Source organism: Haliotis rufescens, unplaced genomic scaffold (assembly GCF_023055435.1).
Source record: "Haliotis rufescens isolate VD_foot unplaced genomic scaffold, xgHalRufe1.0.p SCAF_12, whole genome shotgun sequence".
NCBI lineage: Eukaryota > Metazoa > Mollusca > Gastropoda > Lepetellida > Haliotidae > Haliotis > Haliotis rufescens.
The window spans coordinates 18636544-18650467 of NW_025963802.1; the positions used below are offsets into that span (position 1 = coordinate 18636544).

At 44.4% G+C, this 13924-nt stretch overlaps 1 protein-coding gene across 4 annotated transcripts in view; it reads left to right on the forward strand.

Moving 5' to 3' along the window:
* The window catches only part of LOC124145661 (5-hydroxytryptamine receptor 4-like), a 123431-nt gene that overhangs the window by 10255 nt on the left and 99252 nt on the right, over nucleotides 1–13924 (forward strand). For 2 of the 4 annotated variants that reach the window (XM_048393423.1, XM_048393424.1), the window contains exon 1: nucleotides 11259–11369. The exons of the other annotated variants lie outside the window; for them this stretch is intronic. The gene's annotated coding sequence lies outside the window, so the exon portion shown is untranslated. Of the gene's footprint in view, nucleotides 1–11258; nucleotides 11370–13924 lie in introns of those variants that run through there. 4 annotated transcript variants of the gene reach the window in all.

Below are 13924 nucleotides of genomic sequence, written 5' to 3' on the forward strand. Positions count from 1 at the left end.
GTTCCTAATATCAACCACTGGTTTGTCTGGTCCAGACTCGATTATGTACAGAGTTATACAGCTGGAATGTTGCGACGTGCGTTGAACAACACACAGATACACACACGCAGTTTTATGATAATATCAGTCACTGGTTTGTCTGGTCCAGACACGATTATTTACTGCCGCCGGGTTTGAATCCCAACATAAGGGGGGGGGGGGGGGGGGGGGGGGCATTGCCGAATGAGCTCTTTTATGTGCGCTCGTGATAACGACAACACTACGATGACATGCATCAACCAAGTCACATAACGACCCGATCCACTAGTCACCCCTAACGACAAGCATGGGTTGCTGGGGACACCCATAATCACAGCACAAACAAAATAATCAAAACATATAAAAAACAAATCCTTTACAGAATCAACTTAGAGTCCATTCAATCGACCAAATAATCAATTTGCGGTGGCCGTTTTACCAAACGTGAACATTTGACGGTATCTTTTCCTGCCTCCAGCAGCGTGCCTCTTGGAACACACACGATGCGTTTAACCTGAACCCGAGTGCAGGATGCGTTATATGATTTACAGCTAACATTGATGACAATGACAGCGTTTCCTAATAACCGCCTGTGAGTGTTATGCTGGTAATAAGTAGGCGACCTGTATCTGAATGAATAATATATTCCTGGAACTGTATGTCAACCTTCCTGATCCGCTGAACAAATTGTGTCAGCGGCTGTTGTGGCGATACACGTTATTATCACACCTACCGTGAGTTCACTCGTATTGTCCTCGTGACAGTGCAAGTTATCATAGCAAATATTGACCCGCGTTGTTCAGCAACACAAACGAACAGGTAGGCAGGCAATGTGTTGAGGAAGCGCTTCAGATTGATTTTGAATACTGTTTGGCTACTGTAAGTGACCCATTACCTGTTGGGTTTTACTGCACAATTACACAGGGGGGAGGGGGGAGGGGGGGGGGGGGGGGGGGGATGAACACGCACACACGAACATTCTTTTTTTTCTTTTTGATATTTGTGGTATTATTCAACACATCCGCCTCCGTGGTCTAGTGACAGAGCGACCGCCTGGAGAGTGGAAGGTCGATGCCTTGCCGCGTCATACCAAGACACGTTAATAGATGGTACTTGTTGTTACCCTGGCGCTAGGCATTAAGGGGCTAAAACATGGACTGGTCGGCTCGGAGTCAGTATTCTGTGTTTGAGTGGGGTATACATGTTAAATGTATTCATGGTATCTCGATGGGCCAGCACACAAAAAAGGCATTACTCCGGACTAGTACAAGCAGCCACACCACACACACGTGCATGCACGTCGCTATGTAAGTGCAGTAATGTTGGACGCGACGTTAAACCACATTTCACCTCACCTTCCTCTCACATCACCTCACCTTCCTCTCACATCACCTCACCTTCCTCTCACATCACCTCACCTTCACCTCCCCCACAAACAATACACAGTAAAGGTTTACGCATCTCATGTTATATTGTTATATCTATTCACAATGGGCAACAGTTATCACAACTTAGGTCGCCCACTCCCATAGATTTACAATAATACATTGATTCAATGACTGGAATGAAAGAAGAGAGATAGAGAAACATCACAGCTCTCTGAAACCTTTCGTTTCCTTATATATGTTTGTACACTGTTAACGATGTTTTTGTTGAAATTTGGGAAATTTGCATGGACAAACATCAAGTGAGTTGGGTTGGGTTTAACGCCGCTTTTAACAGTATTCCAGTAATATCACGGCATCAGCTTAATGTGGGAGGAAAACCCAAAGTGATGCAGGTCTCAGACGTTTACCACTTTGGTGAAACCCACGAGCACGGGTATGTTGCTGATAAACCTAGAAACATATTCGGGGCGAACCGGGATTCGAACCCACAATCATAGGTTTCTGGCGTGTCCAAGGGACGCAACTCTGCACAGGGAATCATGGCGCCTAAGAGCCTAAGTTTCTGTGGACCAAGTCTAACCTAGAATCCTCATGGGCTACCTCAACCAAACACCGCTAGGCACTATACCCTGAGATGCATCTTTCACAATCAACAATACTGGGTGTGTCTATTCCTTTCTGGCTACTTTAGAATGGACTTTCAGTTAAAAGCTTTTTTTTTTCATGGTTGCCACATCGGCAATTTAAGATCCTGGTTTAAACAGATAATACCACGTCATCAATTATTTCACATCTATTGTAAATAACGTACCGGAAAGACACTTTCTTAATCGATGACATTCGTCGTGCACCTATTGACATCGCGCTATTGTGTGAGCAGCAATTGTCGATGACACCAGCACTTTCTTTCTTAAGTCCGATCTGAAATATTAGCTGATGTCGAGTCCCAAACCAATAGTTGCCAAAGTCGCTTATTGTCCTACATGTTTCAATATATATGGCTTTCTGAGCATGGATCGGGATACCCGAGATGCATTGGTTTAAGTGCCAAGCGACGCCTTGCGTTCATTCACCCGTTGCCATGTCTACATCTACTCGTTGTATGTCCACTACAGCCACGTGGCGAATGTTAGCATCCTCATCCAACACATCTGTCAGTGTCATATTCAGCGGACATTATTTGTTACTCGTTTGTCGATACATCATCATCACGCTGTAATTGTGTCAATGGCTTCAGTCCGTGATTGGCGTGCTACCTGTACTTGCCGTGCGCGTGAACCGTAATGTGGACCCGACTTACTAATGTGTACAATTAATATAACATAGTGATTGGACGGGAATAGATTCCCGCTTAAACAGTCCGTTTTATTGATTACCCTTGCACTATTGTTGCAAATACCTGTACTGAATTATCTGATTAAAGAAAGTGCATTTGTCTCGATGGAGAGATATCTTTAGTACTTGTTTCTCCATGGGGATTCCAGTGTTATATATCCAGGAAGTATATGTCCTTTGTTTATAATACCCGTCTCTTGTGGCACCTATGTACTCGCCGCCTAATGCCCCATGGGCCTCTCACTACCTATTGTAGTCTCACCTTTATACTCGCCGTTTTTATTATCTGTGCTTTATGCACACGAAGTCGAGTTTCCAATGACTGGGGGGGGGGGGGGGGGGGGGGGGGGTTGTCTAAGACGCCGCGATTCGCTGTGCAGAGTTGCGTCCCTTGGGCACGCCAGACACCTATGATTGTGGGTTCGAATCCCGGTTCGCCCCGAATATGTTTCTAGGTTTATCAGCACCATACCCGTGCTCGTTGGTTTCACCGAAGGGGTAAATGTCTGAGACCTGCATCACTTTGGGCTTTCCTCCCACATTAAGCTGACACGCCGTGATATGACTGGAATACTGTTAAAAGCGGCGTTAAACCCAACTCACTCACTCCAATGACTTGACACGGGTAGGTTAATCCCTCTGGTCGACTTCCTGAGATTTGTGCAAATAAAGGCTTAGCGGTACCATGTCACATGTAGTTGTAAGCCGTTAGTCCGGATTACACACGTCACTAAACACAAAATTGTGGCATTTCTGATTTTTATTTACCATTTTATATATCATTATCATATCACAGTCACGCACACAAATACATATATATACACTCACTAAATACACCACACTTTATTTTCTAAATCTAGATGAATGGCATGTGAAGCTTATCATGCGACAAATACAATGTCTTTGTTTCCAGCAGCAAGATCACGCTTTAACGATGCCAGGCGGGTGTCGATCTCTCTGTATTTCCTTCTCCTCTTTGTTTTTTTTCTGGCCTTCTTGGAACTGAATGAGTTTCGTCTCTGTGGAGTTCTGGATGCTGGTGTTTTCAAAAGATATTGATAACAGCTCACCAATACTGCATCTATCAAATCAGCTGAACGGATATCGGTGAAAAGAAATATCAATGAACATCTCAGCCGCTAAGTGCTAGACCGACGTTAATCCTTATCAAAACACTTTGTAACCGATGCTAATCCTTTATCAAAAGACGTTGTAACAACAACGAACATCAAGGAAAATCCTCTGTTCGACTTCCTGGGAAGGGTGTCACATCGAAAGGTCGACTTCCTGGTCATACACTTTATCTTAATGGCTCCCAACTTCCCATATACACTGTCCTCGTGTCACCAGTACACAGTTCATGTCTCCCACACTCACTCACGTCGATTCCACAATTAAGGGGAGGTGAAATGGGGTGTAACGTCGCGTCCAAGATTATTGCACTTATATAGCGACGTGCATGCACGTGTATGCGTGGCTGCTTTTGCTAGTCCGGACTGACGCCGATTTATAGTGCTAGCCTTCTGAGATACCATGCCGCAGTTTAACATGAAAACCCCACTCAGACACAGTATACTGACTCCGAGCCGACCAGTCCTTGTTTTAGCCCTTTAATGCCAAGCGCCAGACAGGGTAACAACAAGTACCATCTTTTAACGTCTTTTGGTATGACGCGGTCTCGGATCGAACCCCGGACCTTCCGCTTTCCGGGCGGACGCTCTACTACTAGACCACGGAGGCGGTCCCCACAATTAAGGTGTGAAACTGACCTGTACTTGGTGTTGATGAAATATTGGCCACTCTCTCTTACTCACCCGCTCGCTCACTCATACCCTCACCCGCCGTCCCATCCACCCACTCACTCACTCACTCACACACTCACTCTAATATAGGCGCACGTACATGTTGCCCACCTTTGAATGGTAACTAGATAAGTATGGTTCTGACGCCATTGGTAAGTAATATTCATTGTCTGTCTCGAAATATGCCTTAGATCGGCCTTTTATCATGGGTCGCAAGGGTATGCTTATTTCACAAAGGGCATTCTTAAAGTTGTATGAAGCAAATGCACTACGTTGAAATACATGCAGACGTTTGCAGAAGTAAATTGGCCACGCCCCTGCCCTGAGGTTGTCTGAAGATCCCGGGGGATAGTGGGGGAACCTTTGGGGTACGGAGAGGGAGGGTGACCCCCATTGCAGCATCATTCCTTTGGAGCGGTGGTAGCAGTAGCAGTAGCAGCAGCAGTAGCAGTAGTAGTAGTGGCAGTGGAACTAGTAGCAGTGGTATCCACATCAGTAGCAGAATTAACATAAGAAGCAGCTGTAGAAGTAGTAGCAGCAGCATAAGTAGTAGCAGTTCTAGTAATATTAGTAGCAACATGGTAGCAATGATAGCAATAATACTATTAGTAATCATAGAGTAGTACTACTAGTTCTTGTAGTAGTTAGACTGGACATGGATAGGAATCCATGACTGAGGCAGTACTCTTGGCGTTCGACGTCGGTGCTGTGGAGGATTATTATTTTCGGCGTTCGAGGAAACGACTTAAGACATGAAGTTGCTGATGTGTGTAGGCAAGATACCGGGCGGGATAAGACAGTAACTATATACCCGTCCATCCATGTCTGCAAGGTCTGTGTGCGAGCTTTGCAGCTGAGTTTAATCCACCAAATATTCAATCTAATTACGTGATGCTTATAGGAATTGGCTATAGAACATACCAGGGACTCCCCTTTCAACAAGTTCAAATTTTCTTGCACATGTAGCTTCACTTAAACTGTTCCCTGTTGAGAGGAGTTTGAACTGAAAATATCTTGCAGAAACTGGAATTAAAAAGAAAATTATGTGAAATCTTCTTAGTTTGTACACGTGCAAGATTGTACATGTATTTTATATACGTATAATTAGGTAAACGCGTCTCTAGATTTGAGTGGCAGTAAGTTAATCTTGTTGTTCGCTGCATGTAACGGAGGAATTTGCAAAGGCAGCCAAACCTGCATAGTATGAATTATTGTCCGTGTTCTGTCCTTGGGACGTCGCCAGGGGTATGCGGTATAGGCACGCCGTAGATGCGTTGATGGTAATTGTGTCCATTCAATAGTAACGTCGTTCATGACTTTGTCAAACCTGCTACATGCAGTCATCTTAATGATACATTCTTCCCTACAACGCACGTTTACAAGAACAACAGTCTACACAACAACGCACGTCTACAAGAACATACAGTCTACACTACAACACATGTCTACAAGAACACACTCTACTCTGCAACACACGTCTACAAGAACACAGTCTACACTACAACACATGTCTACAAGAATACAGCCTACACTACAACACATGTCTACACGGACATACAGTCTATACAACACACGTCTAGAAGAACATAAGTCTACACTACAACACACGTCTACAAGAACACAGTCTACACTACAACATACATCTAGAGGAACATACAGTCTACCCTATACAACACGTCTACAAGAACACACAACCTACCCTACAACACACGTCTATGAGTACTCATAACCTACCTTACAACACATGTCTACAAGAACACAGCCTACCATACAACACACGTCTACAAGAACACATCCTACCCTACAACACATGTCTACAAGAACACAGCCTACCCTACAACACACGTCTACAAGAACACAGGCCACCATACAACACACGTCTACAAGAACACAGCCTACCCTACAACACACGTCTACAAGAACACAGGCCACCATACAACACACGTCTACAAGAACACAGCCTACCATACAACACACGTCTACAAGAACACAGGCCACCATACAACACACGTCTACAAGAACACAGCCTACCATACAACACACGTCTACAAGAACACATCCTACCATACAACACACGTCTACAAGAACACAGCCTGCCATACAACACACGTCTACAAGAACACAGCCTACCATACAACACACGTCTACAAGAACACATCCTACCCTACAACACACGTCTACAAGAACACAGCCTACCCTACAACACACGTCTACAAGAACACAGCCTACCCTACAACACACGTCTATGAGTACTCATAACCTACCTTACAACACATGTCTACAAGAACACAGCCTACCATACAACACACGTCTACAAGAACACATCCTACCCTACAACACATGTCTACAAGAACACAGCCTACCCTACAACACACGTCTACAAGAACACAGGCCACCATACAACACACGTCTACAAGAACACAGCCTACCCTACAACACACGTCTACAAGAACACAGGCCACCATACAACACACGTCTACAAGAACACAGCCTACCCTACAACACACGTCTACAAGAACACAGGCCACCATACAACACACGTCTACAAGAACACAGCCTACCATACAACACACGTCTACAAGAACACAGGCCACCATACAACACACGTCTACAAGAACACAGCCTACCATACAACACACGTCTACAAGAACACAGCCTACCATACAACACACGTCTACAAGAACACAGCCTGCCATACAACACACGTCTACAAGAACACAGCCTACCATACAACACACGTCTACAAGAACACAGGCCACCATACAACACACGTCTACAAGAACACAGGCCACCATACAACACACGTCTACAAGAACACATCCTACCCTACAACACACGTCTACAAGAACACAGCCTACCCTACAACACACGTCTACAAGAACACAGCCTACCCTACAACACACGTCTATGAGTACTCATAACCTACCCTACAACACACGTCTACAAGAACACAGCCTACCATACAACACACGTCTACAAGAACACAGCCTACCCTACAACACACGTCTACAAGAACACATCCTACCATACAACACACGTCTACAAGAACACAGCCTACCCTACAACACACGTCTACAAGAACACAGGCCACCATACAACACACGTCTACAAGAACACATCCTACCATACAACAAACGTCTACAAGAACACAGTCTACCCTACAACACACGTCTGCAAGAACACATCCTACCATACAACACACGTCTACAAGAACACAGCCTACCATACAACAAACGTCTACAAGAACACAGTCTACCCTACAACACACGTCTACAAGATCACATCCTACCATACAACACACGTCTACAAGAACACAGCCTACCCTACAACACACGTCTACAAGAACACAGGCCACCATACAACACACGTCTACAAGAACACATCCTACCATACAACACACGTCTACAAGAACACAGCCTACCCTACAACACATGTCTACAAGAACACAGGCCACCATACAACACACGTCTACAAGAACACATCCTACCATACAACAAACGTCTACAAGAACACAGTCTACCCTACAACACACGTCTGCAAGAACACATCCTACCATACAACACACGTCTACAAGAACACAGCCTACCATACAACAAACGTCTACAAGAACACAGTCTACCCTACAACACACGTCTACAAGAACACATCCTACCCTACAACACACGTCTACAAGAACACATCCTACCATACAACACACGTCTACAAGAACACAGCCTACCATACAACACACGTCTACAAGAACACATCCTACCATACAACACACGTCTACAAGAACACAGCCTACCCTACAACACACGTCTACAAGAACACAGCCTACCCTACAACACACGTCTACAAGAACACAGGCCACCATACAACATATGTCTACAAGAACACAGCCTACCCTACAACACACGTCTGCAAGAACACAGGCCACCATACAACACACGTCTACAAGAACACATCCTACCATACAACACACGTCTACAAGAACACAGCCTACCCTACAACACACGTCTACAAGAACACAGGCCACCATACAACATATGTCTACAAGAACACAGCCTACCCTACAACACACGTCTACAAGAACACAGCCTTCCCTACAACACATGTCTACAAGAACACAGCCTCCCTACAACACACGTCTGCGAGAACACATAACCTACAACACACGTCTACAAGAACACAGGCCACCATACAACACATGTCTACAAGAACACAGCCTACCCTACAACACACGTCTACAAGAACACAGGCCACCATACAACACACGTCTACAAGAACACATCCTACCATACAACACATGTCTACAAGAACACAGTCTACCCTACAACACACGTCTGCAAGAACACATCCTACCATACAACACACGTCTACAAGAACACAGCCTACCATACAACAAACGTCTACAAGAACACAGTCTACCCTACAACACACGTCTACAAGAACACATCCTACCCTACAACACACGTCTACAAGAACACATCCTACCATACAACACACGTCTACAAGAACACAGCCTACCATACAACACACGTCTACAAGAACACATCCTACCATACAACACACGTCTACAAGAACACAGCCTACCCTACAACACACGTCTACAAGAACACAGCCTACCCTACAACACACGTCTACAAGAACACAGGCCACCATACAACATATGTCTACAAGAACACAGCCTACCCTACAACACACGTCTGCAAGAACACAGGCCACCATACAACACACGTCTACAAGAACACATCCTACCATACAACACACGTCTACAAGAACACAGCCTACCCTACAACACACGTCTACAAGAACACAGACCACCATACAACATATGTCTACAAGAACACAGCCTACCCTACAACACACGTCTACAAGAACACAGCCTTCCCTACAACACATGTCTACAAGAACACAGCCTCCCTACAACACACGTCTGCGAGAACACATAACCTACAACACACGTCTACAAGAACACAGGCCACCATACAACACATGTCTACAAGAACACAGCCTACCCTACAACACATGTCTACAAGAACACATCCTACCATACAACACACGTCTACAAGAACACAGCCTACCCTACAACACATGTCTACAAGAACACATCCTACCATACAACACACGTCTACAAGAACACAGCCTACCCTACAACACACGTCTACAAGAACACAGCCTACCCTACAACACATGTCTACAAGAACACATCCTACCATACAACACACGTCTACAAGAACACAGCCTACCCTACAACACACGTCTACAAGAACACAGGCCACCATACAACACACGTCTACAAGAACACATCCTACCATACAACACACGTCTACAAGAACACAGCCTTCCCTACAACACACGTCTACAAGAACACAGCCTACCCTACAACATATGACTACAAGAACACAGCCTACCCTACAACACATGTCTACAAGAACACAGCCTACCCTACAACATATGACTACAAGAACACAGGCTACCATACAACACACGTCTACAAGAACACACAGCCTACCCAACAACGCATGTTTAAAACGACACTGTTGGCACAGAGCACACAGTCTAAACAGAACAGCCAGTCTACCCAGGTCATATAATCATGTCTCACCAGTCGCCTAGGACACCGTTAATTGTTCTCGTGGGTTTCTCCAAAGTGGTAAAATTCTGGGACCTGAACTACTTTCCTCCCACATTAAGCTGACACGCCCTGCGTATTATAACTGGAATACTGGTCAAAGCTGCGTTAAACCCAACTCACTCACTAAATCACCCAAAGTCCTTTAACTTGTTTTGCACTGCGAGTACTTCCCCTTAAGCCAATTGGCCACCCTCTCATCTGTGTAGTTTATATACTAGATCTCGTTGTACAGCTGATAAAAGATATGTCACTAGAACAGATGCTTGTGATACGACTGAGGCTAGGTGTAATTGTTAGTGGGGGGCACGGGTGGCCCAGTCGCCTAGGGCGCTGCGATTCACTTTGCAGAGTTGCGTCCCTTGGGCACGCCAGAAACCTATGATTGTGGGTTCGAATCCCGCTTCGCCCCAATTACGTTTCTAGGTTTGTCAGCATAATACCCGTGCTCGTGGGTTTCACCGAAGTGGTAAACGTCTGAGACCTGCATCACTTGGGGCTTTCCTCCCACATCAAGATGACACGCCGTGATATAACTGGAATACTGTTAAAAGCGGCGTTAAACCCAACTCACTCACTGTAATGGTTAGTTCCTGAAAGTGGGTTCGTTTTCTGTTAACAAAGGGAGATGAAAGGCAAGCGACGTTACAGTACCCAATTTGTAAGATGTAAAATAGTGCAGGAGTCTTCACGAGGTGTAAAATAGTGCAGGAGTCTTCACGAGGTGTAAAATAGAGCAGGAGTCTTCACGAGGTGTAAAATAGTGCAGGAGTCTTCACGAGGTTTAAAATAGTGCAGGAGTCTTCACGAGGTGTAAAATAGTGCAGGAGTCTTCACGAGGTGTAAAATAGTGCAGGAGTCTTCACGAGGTGTAAAATAGTGCAGGAGTCTTCACGAGGTGTAAAATAGTGCAGGAATCTTCACGAGGTGTGAAATAGTGCAGGAGTCTTCACGAGGTGTAAAATAGTGCAGGAGTCTTCACGAGGTGTAAAATAGTGCAGGAGTCTTCACGAGGTGGCCCTGACCTCAATGCTACAGTCACAAGGAAGTCAACTGACTCCAAAGAGGAAGACACAGTGCGAAGTTTCGTACACTTCCATACAAAGTTCAATGAAGGAGTTTTAATTGAGTATATCCGTTCGCAAGTGCAAAGGTTTTATTTGGATAGGATGGGAAGGTTTGTGACTGCCCCTTCGCCAACGCATGTGCCAAGTAAGTACTTATAAGTACTTATTAATCATACACTGGGGTGTTACTGACCTTATTTATTCACAGGTTATATTTCAATAATAGGCGTGCAATCACAAATCGCACCAACAGTGTGAGATGATTGGCCTAATGAGCAGTATTTCAGTGCGGGATCGAAGTTGTATTACATAGACGGATCTAAGTCAATCAAATACGTCTATTGTGGTGCCTTGAAACTACATAATATGATTGTGATATTGTTAACTAAGATGCAATATGTGTGATATTCAATAACAGCCAAACTGATTGAGACATCGCGTCACGCTGGCCGGTATTTCAATACGGCTTGCGTCATTAGATCTATGTCCGACCCTGATACAAATCAACTAATTACCAACGTGGCGTGCTTGCCTGACAGATTTAGCACAGACAGATACTGGTAGTTTTCTTGTTTGCATGATTGTTTCTGAATAATAAAGAAAACAGCCTCCGTGATAGGAGCGGAACGGAGGCCGTGTCATGTATTGACGCTACTGGTTCGGTTCAGTGTCATTAGTCTTGTTGTTGACGTTCCTGGTCGAGATCACTGGCGCCGTGCTAGTACTTTTATTTCCGTGTTGTGTTATTTGCAAGTGTTTTCCTCCGATTATGTACACGTTGTTTGAACTGTGCTATATTTGGAATCTATTTTTCGAATTTTATAGTAATAACCAATTGTCTTCAGCGGTGAAATCGTAGCGTTATAATGCTTGGTAGCATTTGGTGTTTTAGTAGACTGGACACAGGTTAACGTACTTCTACTGTAACTACTACTACTCCTACTCCTACTCCTACTCCTACTCCTACTAATGCTGCTGCTGCTGCTATGAGGGGCATGCGGTGGCTAGTGGTTAAAGCGTTCACTCGTCACGCCGAAGACCCGGGTTCGATTCCCGATATGGGTACAATGTGTGAAGCCCATTTTTGGTGTTCCCCACCCTGCTGGAATATTGTTAAAAACGGCATAAAACTACACTCACTCACTCACTCACTCACTCACTCACTCACTCACTCACTCACTCACTCACTCACTAGGCCAGACCTTATTTTGTTTTTCGGATTGTTGGACCACAAATTCAGGTTGGCAGGTCTAAGAAATAAACATTAAAAAGATCCAATTTCAAATAGAAATTTCTTCCTTCAAATTGTTAAATGTCTTGGCTGCATTAACGACAGTAAATGAGATGGGTTTTGCAACATTTTACTTGTGGTCCTGGCAACGTTCCTCAAAGTGATCTTAGCGCTACGACTATCGTATCGGATATGTGCCAGTGTTGAAGTATGGGAGTTAAGATCACTTTAGCGCTAAGACGGCTTTGTGGAACGGGGCCCTAGGTGGCCGAGGCGTCTTGGGATCCGCAGTTTGCTGTGCAGAGATGCGTACCTTACTTATGCCAAGATTCGAAAATCGTGGGTTGAATCCCAAATTCGCCCCCATGATTCTTGGTATGTCAGCACCATACCAGTGCTAGTGGATTTCCCCAACTTGGTAAATATCTAAATCCTGCATCACTTCAGGGTTAAAATACAGTAAAGTACGGTTATAACGAACTCAAAGGGACTACTAATTTTAGTTCGTTATAACCCTAGTTCGTTATAAGCATATATACAGCATAACTACAGCAAATAGTCGGGACCAAAAAAGTAAGTTCGTTATATCCGTAAGTTCGTTATAAGCGTGTTCGTTATAACCGTAGTTTACTGTAATCACATTACATGAAGCCCTGTTTTTTTGTAACATGAGTCTATATGTGCCTGATTTTATACAGTAAATTATTTCTTAACTTGCAAGCTGATACACTTTATAACATTACCATTGTGTTAATGAAGTCTCCGCTAATAAATGTTCCAGATTGTTCCTTTCCGATACGGGTTCATACAAAAACGTGTTAAGAGAAATATCGATCGCAATGACAACCAGTGTCGAATACGTACATTAAACGACTTCCTTATCCCGAATTACCTGTTATTCAACTTATAGTGGACCCTTGAAGATCAGGGTTAGACTTGGTCTTCACTGACCCCTGTTTGTCGTAAGAAGCGACTAACGGGATCGGGTGGTCTGGCTGGCTGATGCTTGTCATCGCATCCCATTTGGGTAGATCATTGCTCACATGATGTCAATCACTGGATTGTCTTGTCAAGACTAGATTATTTACAGACCGCCGTCATATAGCTTCGATATTGCAGAGTGTGGCGTTAAACAGCAAACAAATAAATAATAAACATATAGTTTGGTCCATCGCTACTGATATATACACAAAACAATACAGGTCGGACGCTTTATACAGGTATACACATCTTCCCGAGGCAAGAGAGTTAACTGACTTTAAAAGTCCAGTTTCCACCCTTGCCGAACTAGGCTGGAATTCCTGGGCTCGATCGTAGCGCCACCAGTGGCTATTATGAGTAATGTTCTTTCTATGCCTCTCCTATTGACCAATCAGATTCAACCTCTCGTATCACTTGCATTTGCTTCAAACAAAACGGTGGCGCCCAGTCAAGACGATCTGATCGATAATCAAGATCTATATTGTGAT